The sequence below is a fragment of the Notamacropus eugenii genome, chromosome 5 (assembly GCF_028372415.1).
Source record: "Notamacropus eugenii isolate mMacEug1 chromosome 5, mMacEug1.pri_v2, whole genome shotgun sequence".
NCBI classification, from domain to species: domain Eukaryota; kingdom Metazoa; phylum Chordata; class Mammalia; order Diprotodontia; family Macropodidae; genus Notamacropus; species Notamacropus eugenii.
This window is the reverse complement of record NC_092876.1, coordinates 227,727,395-227,744,359: the sequence shown is the minus strand read 5'-3', so window position 1 is coordinate 227,744,359 and position 16,965 is coordinate 227,727,395. Positions and strand designations below refer to the sequence as shown.

Sequence of the window (16,965 nt, the reverse complement as noted above, 5' to 3'; positions counted from 1 at the left end):
ATTTCACGAAATAGGTCGATATGCTTAACAAGGCCTCCCCAACTGTTGAACCAAAATAGAGACCACTAATGGTTTTCATTATGACAAGTTCAATAATTGTTGGCTTACAGAACATTCTCTTTCTGGGAGCTGGATAAACAGTAGTTATTATCAGTGTTTTGTTTTGTTTTTAGTCTAAAGGTAATGCTTTTTGGCAAATATACTATTTGGGCCTGCAATTAATGTGAGCTTCACGTCAGTATTTTATGATCTTCATAATATTTATAGGAGAACCAAAAAATTCTCTTTTAGAATTTCCTAGATAACTACAGTGTTACAGTCTTTTAGGCTGTATAGCTGGCACTTAATAGGAACAAAATTTCTTTTTTTCTTTCCATTTTGCAATCTCAAAAGAGTCACCATGCACACAGTGACACAGCTCTACAGTGCAGTGGTTTTCGAGGCAGAGTCCCCAGTCCCCTAGGAGTTTCAAGAGTACTCCTAGGGGGTCCTTCAGGCCAAAATTATTTTCTCAATAAAACTAAAATGTTTTAATTTCGAATACAATAAATATCTATAGATATAACCTACAGAAACAAATACTCTTTGGGGTCCTTAATTTTTAAGACTTATAAAAAGGTCTTGAGACCAAAAAGTCTGAGAGTTGCTGGACAATGGATAGAATGTTGGACATGAAATATGGTAGGAATTCTACTTCCAACATTTGAGAGCTGTGTGACCCTGGGCAAGTTACTGACCTCCTCTGAGATTCAGTTTCCTCATCTGTCAAATAAAGGGCTAGGGGATGCTCTCAGGTACCCACCAGCTGTAAAGCTATGATGCTCTGATCTTTGATGTGGCCATCTACTCTAAGTTGGTCAGCTAGCCACCTAACGGATAACTTGGAGGAGGAAATACACACACGTATACATGCACACTCATATGTGAATATACATGTACACATCTATACATAAGACATATATACATGCATATGCATACACATATTTATACATACACACGCACACATGCATACATAAGTAAATGCATGCTTACATGCATACATAGACACACATATATACATGTTTGTATACATACATACACACAAATATACATCTATGTTTTTATTTTCATATATGTATAGTAAGTCAATTCCCAAACCAGGATCCTTTCTATATCATTTCAAATGCTTGTTTTTCTCCTCTCCTGTGGCTCCCAATTATATTTCTATTAAAAATTAAGGTTTATTTTTTTAAAAATAATCTACCAGGAATGACTTTTTTGCAAACAAGAGACTTCTGTCATTCTTTACTGTTTCCTGTTGTAAGAGCAGTTGACAGGGCTTATACCCAGGGTGGTGTACACTCAAGCTTGAGTTTGTTGTTTTTAAAAATGAAAGAAAAACACCAGGAAAATTCAAAACGAAAATGTAATATTTTGAAGCTTTTTTGCTATTCTCTGTTCAGGATCCTGTAGTTTTTCCTTAAGGGGAGTTATGAAAATTGTTTTCAAATTGAATGAAAAAAGTATGGTTTGCATAAAAATAACAAGTCAAAGGAAATTTTTCTTAAGAACTTACTAGGTGCCTTCACTGTATTAGATAATATAGAGCAGTGGTTCTCAAAAGTTGTTATAGCAATCTCTGGGCTCCCCAAGATCCTTTCAGGGGGCCTTTGAGGTCAAAATTATGTTCATAATAATGCTAAGATGTTTTAATTTCTAATATGATAAATAATGATAGATATAGTCAGGGATATTCTGGAAACCTCTCAAACTGGCTCCTAAAAACTGAGTATCAAATTTTCAGTTTGAGAACTTGCACCTCAGGAACCTGTGAACGCTAAATTATGGGTTTGATTTATTGTTTGGTAATTGCTGATTCTTAAGAAAGTGATGAAGAAAATGTTAATATTGCAAGTTAAACTTAAGAATTTGTTGTGCCTACATATTTCCTCTGAGAGAGCTGGTTGTTAAACAAAAGATCCTTGAAGTATCCTCAATTATTTTTAAGACTATAAAGGACGCCTGAGACCAAAAAATTTAAGAACTGCTATCATAAAAAATATAGAGAAAGAGAAGACACTGCTCTGGAGATTATAACTATTTTGACAATGGATAAGGTGGCAGGGACCACCTAATATCTGTTTCATATTTTTTAATCTAGTATTTGAGTCCATTTTATAAAAGGTGTAAAAATTATCTGGTCAATTTGAGATTTATAATTGTAAAATATGAAAAACCAAGAAGTGAATATGAGTGGCAAAGATAAATTTCCTTCTATGTTAATTAGCAGGCTTTGAAATATACCTATATAGTAGGCCACTTTAAGTAACCAGATAATTCTATCAGTTTATTTGCCAAATGAAAGAAGTTAGAGGCCTGCATTTTCAGTTTCAATCAAATGATACTAGAAAGAAACGATCTTCATTAGACAATCACCATTTTCCAAATAGTTGTGAAAAAGGTTTGGGGAAAGAGAAAATGTTTTTATTATATCCTAGAACATAAACAGTCCTAGATTAAATTTATTTAAGCAAGCATTTAGTAAACACATGCCACAGTATACTTGACACATAGTAGGGAACTTAAACCACCTTTATGTAGAGACTTATAGCTTTATGAATGTCCTTTTTATTTTTTTTCCCTACCTCACATGGAGCTAGAGGAAATAGCCAGTCATCCATTTCTCTTTTCCTCTTTAGCATAGCTTGCTATTTCTAAACCTGTTTTTCCTACTCACAATTTGCTTTTATCAGCCCATTCTCAGAGCACACAATGAGATCTCCTCTGTATATGATCAATGATTATGTTTACGGGGGAACAGACAATTTAGAATAGCTAACAAAATCAAAACCTATATCTGGGGATTGCGTTCTATTGACTTAACTCTTCATTTGTACTTTCTACAGGGTGCCATTTTCCTGGCTACACTCTCAGTTAGAAGTTTTTCTTTGCTTATTCTTTCTACTTTACTTTCCTTAGAAAGTTGACTGTTAAATATTCTGAAAAAGAAGAGATAATAAAGGAAGGTTCTGGCAGAAATTAAGTTTCTTGTCTGAGCTATAACTAGCAATAAGCTAAAAGGGATTTGGCTCAAGTTGCCATTGTGGGATAAGATAGGGGACTTCCTGCCCAGATTTTCTCCCCAGGGCTATTGCCCTCCTGCCATCCTCTGGTGTTCTACCAATCCAATGGTTTGCTGCCCTCCTCCTTCTCCTTTCAGGCCTGCAGTCCACCTTTCAAAACTTCCAGAGCAACTGCACCCATAGTCTAGCTTTCCTACTGCCTATGGCCTCACTCCCATCTCTTCCTCCCAGTCTGAGTTTTATATTGCAAGACTCACTTTCTTTTAATTCCCTTTAAAAATCATCCTTTTTTACCCATTCAAGTCCTCTTCTAAGGCCACATTAAGGTGTTGATGTTACTGTTGAATTTTAGAGTTGGAAGGGAGTTCAGGCATGACGGGCTCTTAAGTAAAAGCTTATTCTCCTCTTTGTATTCCCTCATGCCTAAACAAAAATCCCCTCCATAATATCCTGTACAATCAGTCGTTCACTTCAGCTTTCGCCTAGTGTATGAGGTGTGTGGAGTGTTTAGTAAGGACAAGAATCTGTGGTGTGAGGGTCTGCCAAGCCCATTTCAGGACTGTTCACCTACATTTGGTGTCCACTTGTCACTGAACTCTCACCTGTGGCTAAAGAAGCTGTTGCATGTGAAGTGGCCACATTCTGGTAAGAAAAAACACACACACATAAACATCTTGGAAGATAGGCTAAACAAGGGTGAGGGAACCAATAGTCCTCAAACCTGTTAGTAAGTTAGAGGACTGTCTACCCCCAGCATGTGAAGACTTCCTCTGATGGAACAGGCAGATGAGAACAATGTTTGAATGGCCATGAAGATGGCTGAAGATGCTGTGGAATGCTTAAATTTTGGTCAGATATCAAAGATGCCAAAGTCATCCAGTGCATCCCAGGACCTCACCAGTTGTCTTGACTTTTATCTTGCCATTGGACATTAAGGATTTATGAATAGAGAGTGAGCATGATGAGTTTGTGCAACTCTGCCTCACTTAAATCCAATTGACATACAAGTCAAGACAGCACCCCAAGATGTTATTGGTCCTCTTCCAAATGCAGGACAAACCATAGAAACCTTCAGTGGGGGGAATGTGAGTGGGGAACTAGTACCCCATAAGAAAGTCTGTTCTAAGTGAAGGAGAGCCTTAGCTGTTAGGAAATGTTTCCTATATCAAGTCTGAATTTGCCTTTTTTATAATTTTTACTCATTGCTCCTAAGGAACTAAGAGCCCTCTGGGACCAAGAAAAGTAAACTGTGTCCCTGTTCTATTCTGTTAGAAAGTGAACTCTTTGTGCGTATGGACTGTCTTGCTTTTCTATTTCTATCCTCAGCACTTAGAACAATCCTTTGCATATACTAAGTAAGCTCTTAAATGATTTTTTCTTTCATTCGCTCTTCTTGTGACAGTCCTTTAAACACTTGAAGATAGCCATTTATACTGGCTTTGCCCTTTAGCAAATTACTCTGTGCAAATTTCTATGAACTTCAGAGTCTCTAGATGAGAAATAAGGTAAACAGATATCCTGGAAGGTACATTAGAATGTAAGTCACAGATTTAAAGTTTAAATCCCAATTCCACAACCTACTGGTTGTGACATTAGATAAGTCACAGAATCACTCATTTGTTTTTGTCTTCATATTTAAGGTTTGGATTAAGTTCCAGGCATTCAATTATCATTTTTTCTTTCTCTTTTGACCACCTTGGTATATGCTATGGATCTGATTTAGAACACGGGAGTCAACTGAAAATCTAGTAGTGACAAGTCATGCGTGTTCATCCTTCATTGCTGAAGAAGACCATGCCATCAGACAAATGATGACATGACTTGCACTTGACTTTGTTTTGAGTGAGGGAGGGCTGTGCAGGTCACCAGCCTCACTTCTCCTCCAGAGCCATCTGAATTTAGTGACTAGATATTTATAAAGATGATTGGAGACGACCCAGGATGAGGCAATTGGGGTTAAGTGACTTGCCCAAGGTCACACATCTAGTGAGTGTCAAGTGTCTGAAGTGAGATTTGAACTCAAGTCCTCCTGATTCCTGCACTGGTGCTCTATTCACCTAGTTGCCCAGTGACAAGTCATACAATTGAACTGAAGCTGATTATTGAATCCTAAAAAAGGAAAGGAAGAAAAGGAAGGAAGGAAGGAAGGAAGGAAGGAAGAAAGGAAGGAAGGAAGGAAGGAAGGAAGGAAGGAAGGAAGGAAGGAAGGAAGGAAGGAAGGAAGGAAAGAAGGAAAGGAGGGAAAGAGGGAGAGAAGTAAGGAACCAAAGATGACTTAGTGGGATTAGAAGTGGTTGGGGGGGAATGAAGGAGGTAACAAATATTTATTATGTACCTACTGTGTGCTGGATAGGGCAGCTAGATGGCTCATTGAAAAGAGTGCTGGTCCTGGAGTCAGAAAGACCTGCATTCAGATTTAGCCTCAGACACTTATTAGCTGTGTTACCCTGGTCAAGCTGCTTAACCCTGTTTACCTCAGTTTCCTCATCTGTAAAATAAACTAGAGAAGGAAATTGCAAAGCAGTCTAGAAACTTTCCCAAGAAAATCCCAAACTGAGTCACAAAGAATTGGACAAGACTGATAAAATGACTGAACAAGTGTGCCAAGAACTATGCTAACTTCTTTATAAGTATCATCTCATATGATTCTTATATAACCCTGAAAGGTAGGTGTTAGTATTATTCACATTTTACAATTGAGGAAAAATGATACAGACAGAGATTAAGTGACTTGGCTATGGTCATAGAGTTAGGAAGTTTCTGCAGCTTGATTTGAACTCAGGTCTTCCTAACTTCAGGCCTAACACTATCCAGTCTACCACCTAGCTGCCTATGGAAGAAACCTGAGAGTATGTGAACACCAATCTCATAGAGTAACATGGGGAAGTTAACATAGTCATGAATTTAGTAAACTAAAAGTCTTAAATGTTAAGAAATACATTTAGTCAAGATGTTTAAAGGGTAAGGGGAACTAGGATGGGAAAACCCTAAGATAGAATTTCTTTTTGGCATAAATAAATTGGCCATGATTCTTCTATAGTATCTAATTAGAGATCATAGTATATGGAAGTTATGATTGCATTTTGGAGAATAAAGGATAAGGAGCAAGGCAGTAATATTATCTTCAGGTTACAGGACACAGGGAATCCTTGCTCAAGCCAAGCAGCAACATTTCCTCTGAAGGGAAGAAGGTGTGAGATTGAAGTATGGAAAAAATCTGAGAAATCATGTCTACCAGGGCCAACCACTCACCCTTTGGTCTTCAGGGAACCCTACAAGTCATGCTAAGCAAGCATTCTTGTGGGAAAGTCTTTGACTAGGGATAATTGCTAACATTTAGCTTGTGACTTAACAAGAAAGTCACTATCTGAGGTATCCCTATGACTTACCAGATCAAGACATACTGGAAAAATGTTTATCCTTTAAGAGCAGAATACAGCCTAAAATCCAGTTTGGGATAAAAGCAGAAGTAGTCTAATATCCAGGTTGGGATGCCCAAGATGTGTGGGCAAACCATCCAAACTATCTCTTAGGTCAGAACATCTCTCTGAATTTCTATCCTTGACACGTTAGAAGGGTCTTCCTAAAGTGTTTTGCTCAGAGGCAGCAATGTCTAATGAGTAAAGTAGATTTTTCCATATAGAATACTAAACCTGATCCTTGATATATCTTCTCTGGGAGCAGAGAAATAGTATTAAAGGAGACAAAAATAGTGCAGGGGAAATAATACTCGATTAGTATTCAGAGGACCCAGGTTTTAATCCTAGCCCTGTTACTTGTTACATGCATTACATCAACCAAGTCAATTGAAGTTTCTGAGTCTCCTTTTCCTCATCTGTAGTTTCAGCAAAGTGAACTAGGTGATATCTGATGTCCCTTGAAGTTATAAAATCTAAAAACCTATGAAGACCACCTGATGTGGTCCTCTGACTTCACGGATCTAACTTCCCAAGACACTCAACAAGTCCTGATAGCTTCTCCAAATATTAGAGAAAAAAATGCACTGTATATCACATGTAGCTGATAGTGAGAAAAATGTTTTATACATTCATATATTTTAAAAGTAATGATTTAAATCAATAAACTCTTAGGAAATTTATTCATTAGAGTCATGTTTATGCTCTTGCTGACGGTAAAAAAAATGTTTTGTTATGGTCATTTTCATAGAATGTCAAAGCAGGGCTGTATCTTAGAGATGAATTAGTCTAACCTCCAAATTTTATAGATGGGAAAACTGACACTTCCATATACTGATCCTCAGTGTTCCTTGAACCATTTTTACAGTTGAATATGTAACAAAATACTTTATAATTTTGATGTATATGTGAGAGAAACTTAGTTTAAAGATAGTCTGGCTACATTTTGCTCTAGAATCCAAAGTTTTCTTAAAAATTAACACAGTGAGATCATATATTCTCTCTATATTTCAGTCAGTTGTATATCTCTTAAAAAAGTTTCACACATTACAAATGCATTATGTAATCCTGATTTTAATAACTTGTAGAACATAGATTACTTGGACAAGAATTCCGAAGTTGATGAAATTGTTGGAAAAATCAAAACAAAATTTGAATATTAAAGGTCATATCATAAAAAAAACGGAAATGATATGACAGAGATGACCTTCATAGCTATGACCAGGTGAGGAATTCTTAACCAAATAAGCAATAGAAACAGTTACAAAAGATAAAGTAGAAATATTACTTGACATTGAAAATCTTTTGCATAAATATAATTAATGCAAGTGGGGAAGGAAAGGAAACTTTCAACTTAAAAAATCGTGTGCATCAAATATTTCTGATAAGGATCAAGAGCCACTTTTTAAATAGATAAGTGGTCAAAGAATTCGAATAGTTCTTAAAAGTCTTGTAACTGTAAAAGCAAAAACAAAACATATGAACGATTGTTCCAAATCACTTAAAATTAGAGAAATGCAAAGCTAAATGTTTAGGTTTTCACCTGTGTGGCAGCAAGCAGGGTAGAATTTATATGTTTGGAGTTGTTTTCCAGGCTCAGACTGGATTGTGAGCACCTGAAGGTTCAGTCCACTTTGAGCCCTAATGGTTCACAAGTGTGCTGAGTCATGTGGGTTTCAAGCCTGCTGACTCTGAGACAATCAGAAGCCAAGTCTTTATTATATTTACTGGAAGGTTAGTGTTTTACTTTGGGGGCTCACTTATGAGAAGGATCTTGTGATCCTTCGTTGAGACTCTGAGTGGTCATGTGTTCAGACCCCTCCACCAACTGCTCAGGTGTAAAGGCTCTCTCGATTCGGGGATGTATGTCAATTGCGTGGCAATATTGCTCTGATTCAGACAGTAAGAGCCCTGTCTGGTGGTCTTTATCTCCACTTATATTTTTCTGTACGTTGAATGTAACTGAAGTGATTGTTCACTCCTCAAAAGTTGCCTTTCTTTTTATAAATGCAGATTTAAGAAACTGTGATAATAGTCTCCCCTGTGTATGTCAGGGTGCTTACTGATACAACCCAACCCCCAACAAATTGACAAAGATGACTAAGATAGGAATAGTCAATATTAGAGGACTACAGAAAAAACAAGAATATTAAAGCAATGTTGGAGCTATGAATTGCTTCAACTATAATTCAGGAATTCTGTATTCTGGAAAGCAATTGGAATTATGCTACAAAAAGTGACTGAAATATCTATATCCTTTGACTCAGAAATTCCAGTGTTTGAGAAGTACCAAAACAATGTCAAATATAAACAGAAGGTTCTGATATATACATGAAAATATTGATAGGAACACTTTTAGGGGTAATAGCAAAGGATTAAAGAATAAACAAAAGAGTTATATGAAGTGATGTAGAGGGAAGTGAGAAGTAACAAAACTGTGTGTGTATGTATGTTATGGAAATGACAGCTACACTAATAATAGCTAGCATTTATAGAGGACATTAAGGTTTGTAAAAATGCTTTATATGTGTATCTCTGATAATCTTTTTTTTAGCATTCACAGATTTCTTTGAATATATTTATGAATGATATTTGCAAAGACCTTCATCTCTACTTCATCCTGCTTTATGCTTTGACTGGCAACCTTGTCATACATACATACATACATACATGTATATACATATGCATATACACACATTCATACATGTATGTATATACACATATATCTTTTATGTCTTTAATATGCCCCCCTTCATTAGAAGCAGCTAGGTGGCATAGTATATAGATCATTGGACGTGGAAACAAGAAGACCCCAATTTGAATTCAGCCTCAGTTATTAGCTATGTGCCCCTATGCAAGTTACATCACATATCTCAGCCTCAGTTTCTTCATAAAATGGATAAAATACTAGCACTTATCTCACAAGGTTTTGTGAGAGTCAAATATGATCACATGCAAAGTGGTTTGCAAGCCTTCAAACATGATTCAAATGCTAGCTCTTATCACTATAGTCACTATTATTTCAAAGCTCTCTCTGTTAATGTTTTCACTGTAGCACAGCCTTCAGAGCAGACCACCTATGTCAATTTGACTTGGTTCAGCTGATTTTTTTTTTATCTTTGCTTTCTTTTTCATAATTTCTACTTACTCTACAGGCACATCTAAGCCTGCAGAATTAAAGTCAAATTGGACTATACTCTACCATACTACTTAATAATTCTTTCCTATAATGACACCAATGGCTGGACATACCCACTGTGTCAGGGATTTCCCTTTTAGAACCAGGTACCATTTGTGGTTTGGCCAACTTACCATCCTTTTTGTCTTCTTTCTCACATTCTCAGAGTTTTCACACTTTGGGGAACAGGGAGTGCAAGGATCGCTAGAAAACTTTATTTTTTAAAAAGTTCATTTAGATTCCTCTAAAGTTTACATTTTCTCTTTATGGAGTGAGTCCTTGCCTTAAAAGGTTCATTTAAGGGTGTTCATGCAATTTGCTTTAGGTTAAAAAAAATTGCACCTCTGTATTGAGTAAAAATTTAAAATTTTCAGAAAGACAGAATCAAATAGGATGAGAAAGCGAGCATAAGTTGATATTTGCTACACTGAAAAGTGTACCTTCAGCTATCAGAGTAGCAATAATACTTAGCAGTTATAAAGGCAGCTAGCTGGCAGGCATCATGGATATAGAGGTGGGCTTGGAATCAGGAAGACTCATCTTCCTGACTTCAGATCTGGCCTCAGACACTTCCTAGATGTGACTCCTTTACCTCAGTTTCTTCATCTATAAAATGAGCTGGAGTCATATGGCATTTTTTAGTATGCAAAGCATTTTATATTTCATTTAATTTTAACTCAAAAGCACTGTGAGATAGGTACTATTGTTATCCCCATTGTACAGATGAGAAAATTGAGACTTAGAGAAGTTAAGTGATTTGCTCAGGGTCACACATCTAAGAAGTGTCACGCTGAATTTGAACTGAGATCTTCCTGACTAGCCTTACCTACCTGCCAAATGATCTATTTCAAGGACCATCCCACTCCAATTTTTGGCCCTTTTAATGAAAATGGACTAAAGGACTAATAAGGACTAATACTGAATATCAGTGTTAGTGAACTATGAAAATGGTGGTTTCAATGTTAGTATTAGCAAACTACAGCAACTTTTGTTGAGTTTTTAGCTAAGGACCAACGTGGAATTGTAGATATTTATCTACACTAAGCACTCCATGGTCACTCCCAATTCTCAGATAACAAGATTGTAAATATGGTAAGCTTGAAACATTTGGAGCAGCTCCCCTTTGAAAGTTTTCTCATACTTTCAACATCCTCTACCTAACACCTTTTTTTTTTCCAATCCAAAGTTATAACTTATTCTCTTTATTCATTCAGTGTATAAGTAAAACAATTTAGATTTTTTATAGAAAAATGAGGAGTAGCTGTGTTTGTTCTGTAAAAACAAATACACATATAAATAGATGTCAAGACAACTTGCTACCCAACAGCTCAGTGCTAATGATTCCACAACATAAATGTTATCAGCTTTCAGCAAGAAAGTCACAATGCAAATGACAAGCCCCTCTGTACAAAGGAAGGATGAAATATTTAAGTGGAATGCATTATAATTGTTTTCACATCATTTATTGATTTGACATAAAAATCCTACTACCTGAAACTCAGAAAGGAGAGGGCACATTAATGCACGTAATGTCATCCCACTTGAACTGTGGATGCTAAGTTTATTGTTGTCATTTCAGCCTTATCTTACTCTTTGTGACCCTTTTTGGGACTTTCTTGGTAAAGATACTGGAGTGGTTTGCTTTTCCTTCCCCAGCTCATTTTACAGATGAGGAACTGAGTCAAATAGGGTTAAGTGACTTGCCCACGGTCACACAGCTAGTAGTAGACTTGAACTCATGAGAATGAGTGTTCCTGCTTTCAAACACTGTACTCTATCCACTATGTCATCTACCTGCCCATGGATACCTTATATTATTAGAATATAATTTTGTTTTATTATCATTTATGTTCAAAACAAGGCAGGCAAGATTTACTTTCTGTCAGTAATAGTATTTTTAAAGTCTAACATTTTGTTTTCATACAGATTGCCAGGAATCTAAAAAATAAACTTAACATCAAACAGTTTGAATGTCTGTCTACATGCTTTCAGGTGGCAATTCAATGCAGTATTTATTAAGCTCTTAAGTAATTACACTTACTGATTGAACTTTATACAATTTTCCTCAGTCATCCTTTGAATTCAAGATTTGTGATTTGAAAATGTTTTCTGGAGATTCAAGATCAAGTTATAAAAGAGGTATACACTTTCAATTCTCAAGGAGGAGGTTTTGTAGTACATTCAATTTTTATGAATAATTTAACATTTTCACTCTTTTTTCTGTTTGTGGAAATTTGATTTCTTTCTTTCTTTTCACAGACACAAAAATGATCTTCATTTGCTTTTCATATATCTTCAGCACAGCTCTGGGCTTGTTGCTGAAGAGTGTACTTTGTGTTACAGCCCGACCTCAAATTTTGGCAAATTGAACAAGCCCCTGAAAACAAAATCCAAATCCTCTTTAACGAGGCTTTCTTTATCCACCAGTCTTCATTCCCACAGTTTTACTGAAACTATCCAAAATCACACTAGTGGTACTTGATTCTGACTCAGCTAATGAATTAGTGCCAGCTAAGAACTCACTGCTCTATTTCTGTGCCATTTGCCCAAGTAGTTTCCATGCCTTTGAGAAAGGCTTTGTCTTCAAATTTGAGCTTCTAAAGTCCTAGTTGGCTCAGATTATGTAATAGATCCCTCATGCCTCTAGCTAAAAGTGTTCTCTCCTTCCCCAAATCTTCCTAGTTCCCTTTCCTGGACCTCTTCTTTGCCCTCTTTTTCCCACTTTGATTTTGGATTTATCTATGAACATGCTGAATTCTTGCCTCTCATACACACAGTAGAATAGAAACTCCTCGAGGACACATACCATACAATTATTTATCTTTTGATCCTATTTACCTAGCACAATGCCTTATACATAGTAGGTGATTAAAACATATTTTAATTGAATTCGTTTTTGAAGCTGCCCACAGGCAAGTTCTCGACTGTGTGTATATGTGCCTACTCTGTTTATTACTAAGAGCTATGGCAACACTCCAAATGCAGTCCAAAATCTAGAGGTCTTACAGAGGGTAGGCTATGTTTTATTAATTTGTTTGTTTGCTGTGGACTAGGGGCATGGTAGGAAATGTTTTGTTCTTATATCTGGAGATTTAAAATGTAATGTTTTTCTTCAATCCAGATGTTGCTTAATTTTCTATTCTGTTTTCTTGTTGACAGTATCATATTTTTTTTCAAAATTTTAATTGAATTGTCCCAAGGGTGTGTATACTTTTGGGAGAGATTCCAAGCTCAAATCTAATCATTATGTGTGACTTCTCACCATGGGATTATTTTCTAAATGCTTTCACTAATACCACTTGTTACTTTGCCAATGTAATCACTTCTTATTAGTAGTGTCCAAATAATATTTGGAGGCATTTTTCATAATCTTAACAATGATTTTTCTTTGAAGATTCTTTCAAAAGTTGTTTCTACAAACAAGTACAGATCCATGCTTTTTAAAATGGGTTTTTAACTGCCTCCTCCATTTCCAATTCTATGTTACAAAGAGCTAAGACAATACTTAGAATATTGTTTTGTTAAGGGTAGTGTTAGGGAATGTCAGAATCTTATTTGCATATTTCTAAAGTATGATGCTTTACTTTCACCCAGAAATTCATTCTATACTCTTAGTTTTTGATGCCACTGTTGCTCTACTGCTTGTTTAATCTGGATAAATGTGACTTAAAGGGGATATGAATATGTTACTTCCTTGATAAACATAGTAGGACCAAAGTGATCATGCAGAAGAGGTTCTTGAAATTTGAGAAAGCAGTATTGTTCTTCTGATAAGGTTCAATACCATAACTTTGGGGAAAAAACAGATCTACCTATAGTTTATTCATCCATTCCTTAGGTACTTAAGAGAAATCATTTTGATGTGGATAGAAACAGTGCCCTAAGATTAAAAATAGTAAGGATTGATTTTGTGAAGCCCAGGGTTTATTTTCTAACCTAAAAGTACCTACCCTAAAGTCTCCCCTTACCATAAAACTTCCTCTCATCTTGGAGGGACCATAAAATTCCTTGTCCCCACCCCTCATCCTAGGGAATGGGATTTCCTCATCTCCCTTATCTTGTGTCTCATCCTGTGTCTTTATCATCTTGCGAGATTTCTTTATTTTGCAAGACTTAACCCTAGATCTCCAACCCCCTTAAGGAAATCCTAAATAATCCTATACAAGTTTTGTCCTTTTCCTACATTGCTGCCTTTGTTTAGCTCCTTGATAAATCTCAGGCCCTCTGCCTTTGCATCAATAAAGCTCCCAATGGATGCAAAGAAGGTCTAAGTGAATTCATTCACATTTTGAACCAGCTCTCTCATTTCTCTTTTCAACAATTTCACCAAGTTTTCTATTCTATGTTCAACTGATAATATCTCTTGACTAAGGTAAACAATCAACTATTTACAGGAGTTTTAACTTGAGCTCAACATGCCAATCCTTTAATTCTGTAAGAATTTGAACTATGACCATAAATATAACTCCTCCTGGTTGCTGATACACTAGGAGATGATGGAAAATTAAAAAAAAAAGAACTAGGAGAGATTGAAATCCATTTTACGGTATTTCAAGACTGCAAAGTTAAAGATAATACACTTATTAAATCAGACAAAAGATGTGACTTCAGATGAATTATGTTTGTTTTAGCTCTGGAAAGTATTTAGGATGTAAGAAGAAATGAGAATGGTCGAATAGTATCCTTTGAGGAAATGTTGGCAAATTATATCTCCACAACGTTGAAAGCCTATGGAAGGATGTTGTGGAAGATTTCAAAGAATTTTGTAATAACATAGAACAAAAAAAAAGAAGGTAGTTACAGATAGAGATATAGACATATAGTATCTCTATATCTCTAGCTACATCTATATAAATATCTATATCATCTATGCCAATATCTATATCATGTACTTTTTTTTTTCCTGTTACAGAGTTCTCTGGACTCCTCTGCAATATCCTTCCATAGGCGTTAGACATAAATATATTTATATCCATAAGTTGATCCATATCAGCTTTATATGTGTTATGTATGAATATATATTATATAAACATTTATCTATAAAGATAAGCTCACCAGTGTGCCTTTAAAAGATTGTGTTTTGTTGTTTTTCCCCAAGTCCTTGAGTTTTCTTCTAGGAAAAAAAAGTGGCATTACATGACCAGCCTCCTAAAACGTTATGTCTTTAAATATCCTTTTCAAAGAAAAACTCCCACATTCACTCATCCATTTTCTTCTAATGATGTGTTCTGCATTCTAACATAGATGGAGCTTTAGCACACTTAAAAACTTTACCAAAGATACAGTCCCTCTATCAATCACAAACTCTCTAAATCTACAGTTTGCTTATTACAATTCTATGCCTAAAAATGGAATGGTGACTTCTACTACATTTACTGGCATAATCAAGTCAGTTTTTACGGGAATCATTTTAATGTCTCTAAAACATTTCTAATTTAGTAACTGCTAGGGCAAAAGTTAAAATGTGTGATTGGTTAGGGGTAAAGTGAAGAAAAGTACTTGATTCAAACAGGTTCCTTCAAAGCCTTCATTCTTCATATTTCCCTGCTTGTAAGATGCACCAATAATGTGTTTTCTCTATATAGCAGACATGATCCTAAAGAAAAACATTGTTTTGGTGAGAAGTACTAATATTTGCAAGCCTTTTAGATCATTGACAATTGATTGAAGATAGGACCTAGGCCTTCAAAGAGTTAATATCCTTCTCAAAAGTGAGACATGCTGATTTAAAGTTAATTATTTCCTCTAAAGAGAACATACCTAGTAAGGTAAAGGATTTGCTGCATTTTCTGCCTTGCTAAAAGATTAGACAGATTATAGTTTTCTTCTACTCATGTAATTGTGTACTTCACAGTATTCTGTAATAAGTGGGTACTTTTATATATGCATGTTACTTTAAAGTATTCCTCTCTACTTTGTGTTATACTCTTGCATTCCTGATTTCAAGCACTAATATATACCTAATGCTAAAACACAGTGGAATACTCAACATTTTGACCCCCAAGCTCCTTCCTCTAGAATTAAAGGTTACACATTAATTTCAAGAAAGGTGCATTGATCTTAGAGTTCTGATTAACCAGGTGAAGCAGGAAATGCATTATTCTTGATGACAAATGTATAGTGCTTGAGGCTCCCATTCCATGTTATGCTACTGGGCACTCTTCCTGAGAGTTGCACAGAATGAGAATTTTACCCATATTTTGTCAAGTCACAAAAATCATTACTAAACCAAGTGTGAATTTTAAAGGAGTTCTTTGATATTAACCTTTAAGTCCCTCTTTCTCTCTCAATTGTGTTTTGGTATCCGTTACATTAATGAAATATGATTTTTTTCTCCCTAAAATGTAAGATAAATAAAATATGAAATGCATACAGAAAATATGAGTGTGTCTTTACGGTATTTCACTGCTATCAAAATAAAAGCCCCCAAGCATGATTTGTTAAGTGGTCAAACCAGAGGAACCTCAGTGGGGTCAGGATATCATCCTGGTGTATAATCATGCACCATACAAGCTGGTGCAGCCCATTTGGCACAGAGAAAAGAGAAAGGAAACAAGCCCATGATGGGAGAAAAGGATTGAATACCAACTCTTGTAAAATTACTTTGGCTTTATCTAGCTTGAGACAAATCTGAAGGCCAACTCCAATTAGCTGAAACTGGAATAGAATAGTAGAGGCCCTATCAGAGGGGAAAGGAAGGTAGTGTCAGGCTGGGTTTGGGGATGAGAAGTAGGAAGGAGTGCTAGTTAAAAATCACTACAAGACAATTAGCAGATAATTTTCGTGCCTTGTATCATCTGACTTAATCAAAATTAATATAAGGGTCAAAAAGGGTATCATACATTCTAGGGAGTTGAGTTGTATGCAGAGTCACTCAATCCTAAAATATCCCTAGGCTCTAATTATCTAACTCTGAAAACTGTCTTCAAGATTCCATTAACCCTTTGAATGAAAGATATTCTACCAGATTCAATGGAGGCAGAATGTGCTTATGAACTTTGAAGGGAATAGCTCATTGAATGGGGCATTTCCTAACCCCTGTGCTTCCCAGAAAGGTAAGAATAGATAGATCTCAACCACCAACAACCACCATATATAATCTGTGGACTCTAATCTGTGGCTCAGAGCTTCATCTTGTCCACATCCAGCAAGATGAAACACCAAGTCAAACAGACCATTTCACCTTCAACTTAATCTATCCTGTTACCCTAAGGGTAACTATTTGGGTTAAATAGGCCACAAGGAATGAATAAATCTATTTCCTCCTGTGCTTGAAACTGATTGTTGCTGAAGTTCAGTCATTTGTCTT

General features: G+C 35.9%; 1 long non-coding RNA gene across 1 annotated transcript in view; it reads right to left on the bottom strand.

The window, feature by feature from the left end:
• The window catches only part of LOC140509103 (uncharacterized), a 104,894-nt gene that overhangs the window by 79,089 nt on the left and 8,840 nt on the right, over positions 1-16,965 (bottom strand). The window contains exons 2-3 of the long non-coding RNA XR_011968570.1: positions 15,156-15,252; positions 14,712-14,769 (exon numbers count right to left, since the gene is read on the bottom strand). This is a non-coding gene — a long non-coding RNA (uncharacterized lncRNA). The remainder of the gene's footprint in view (positions 1-14,711; positions 14,770-15,155; positions 15,253-16,965) is intronic.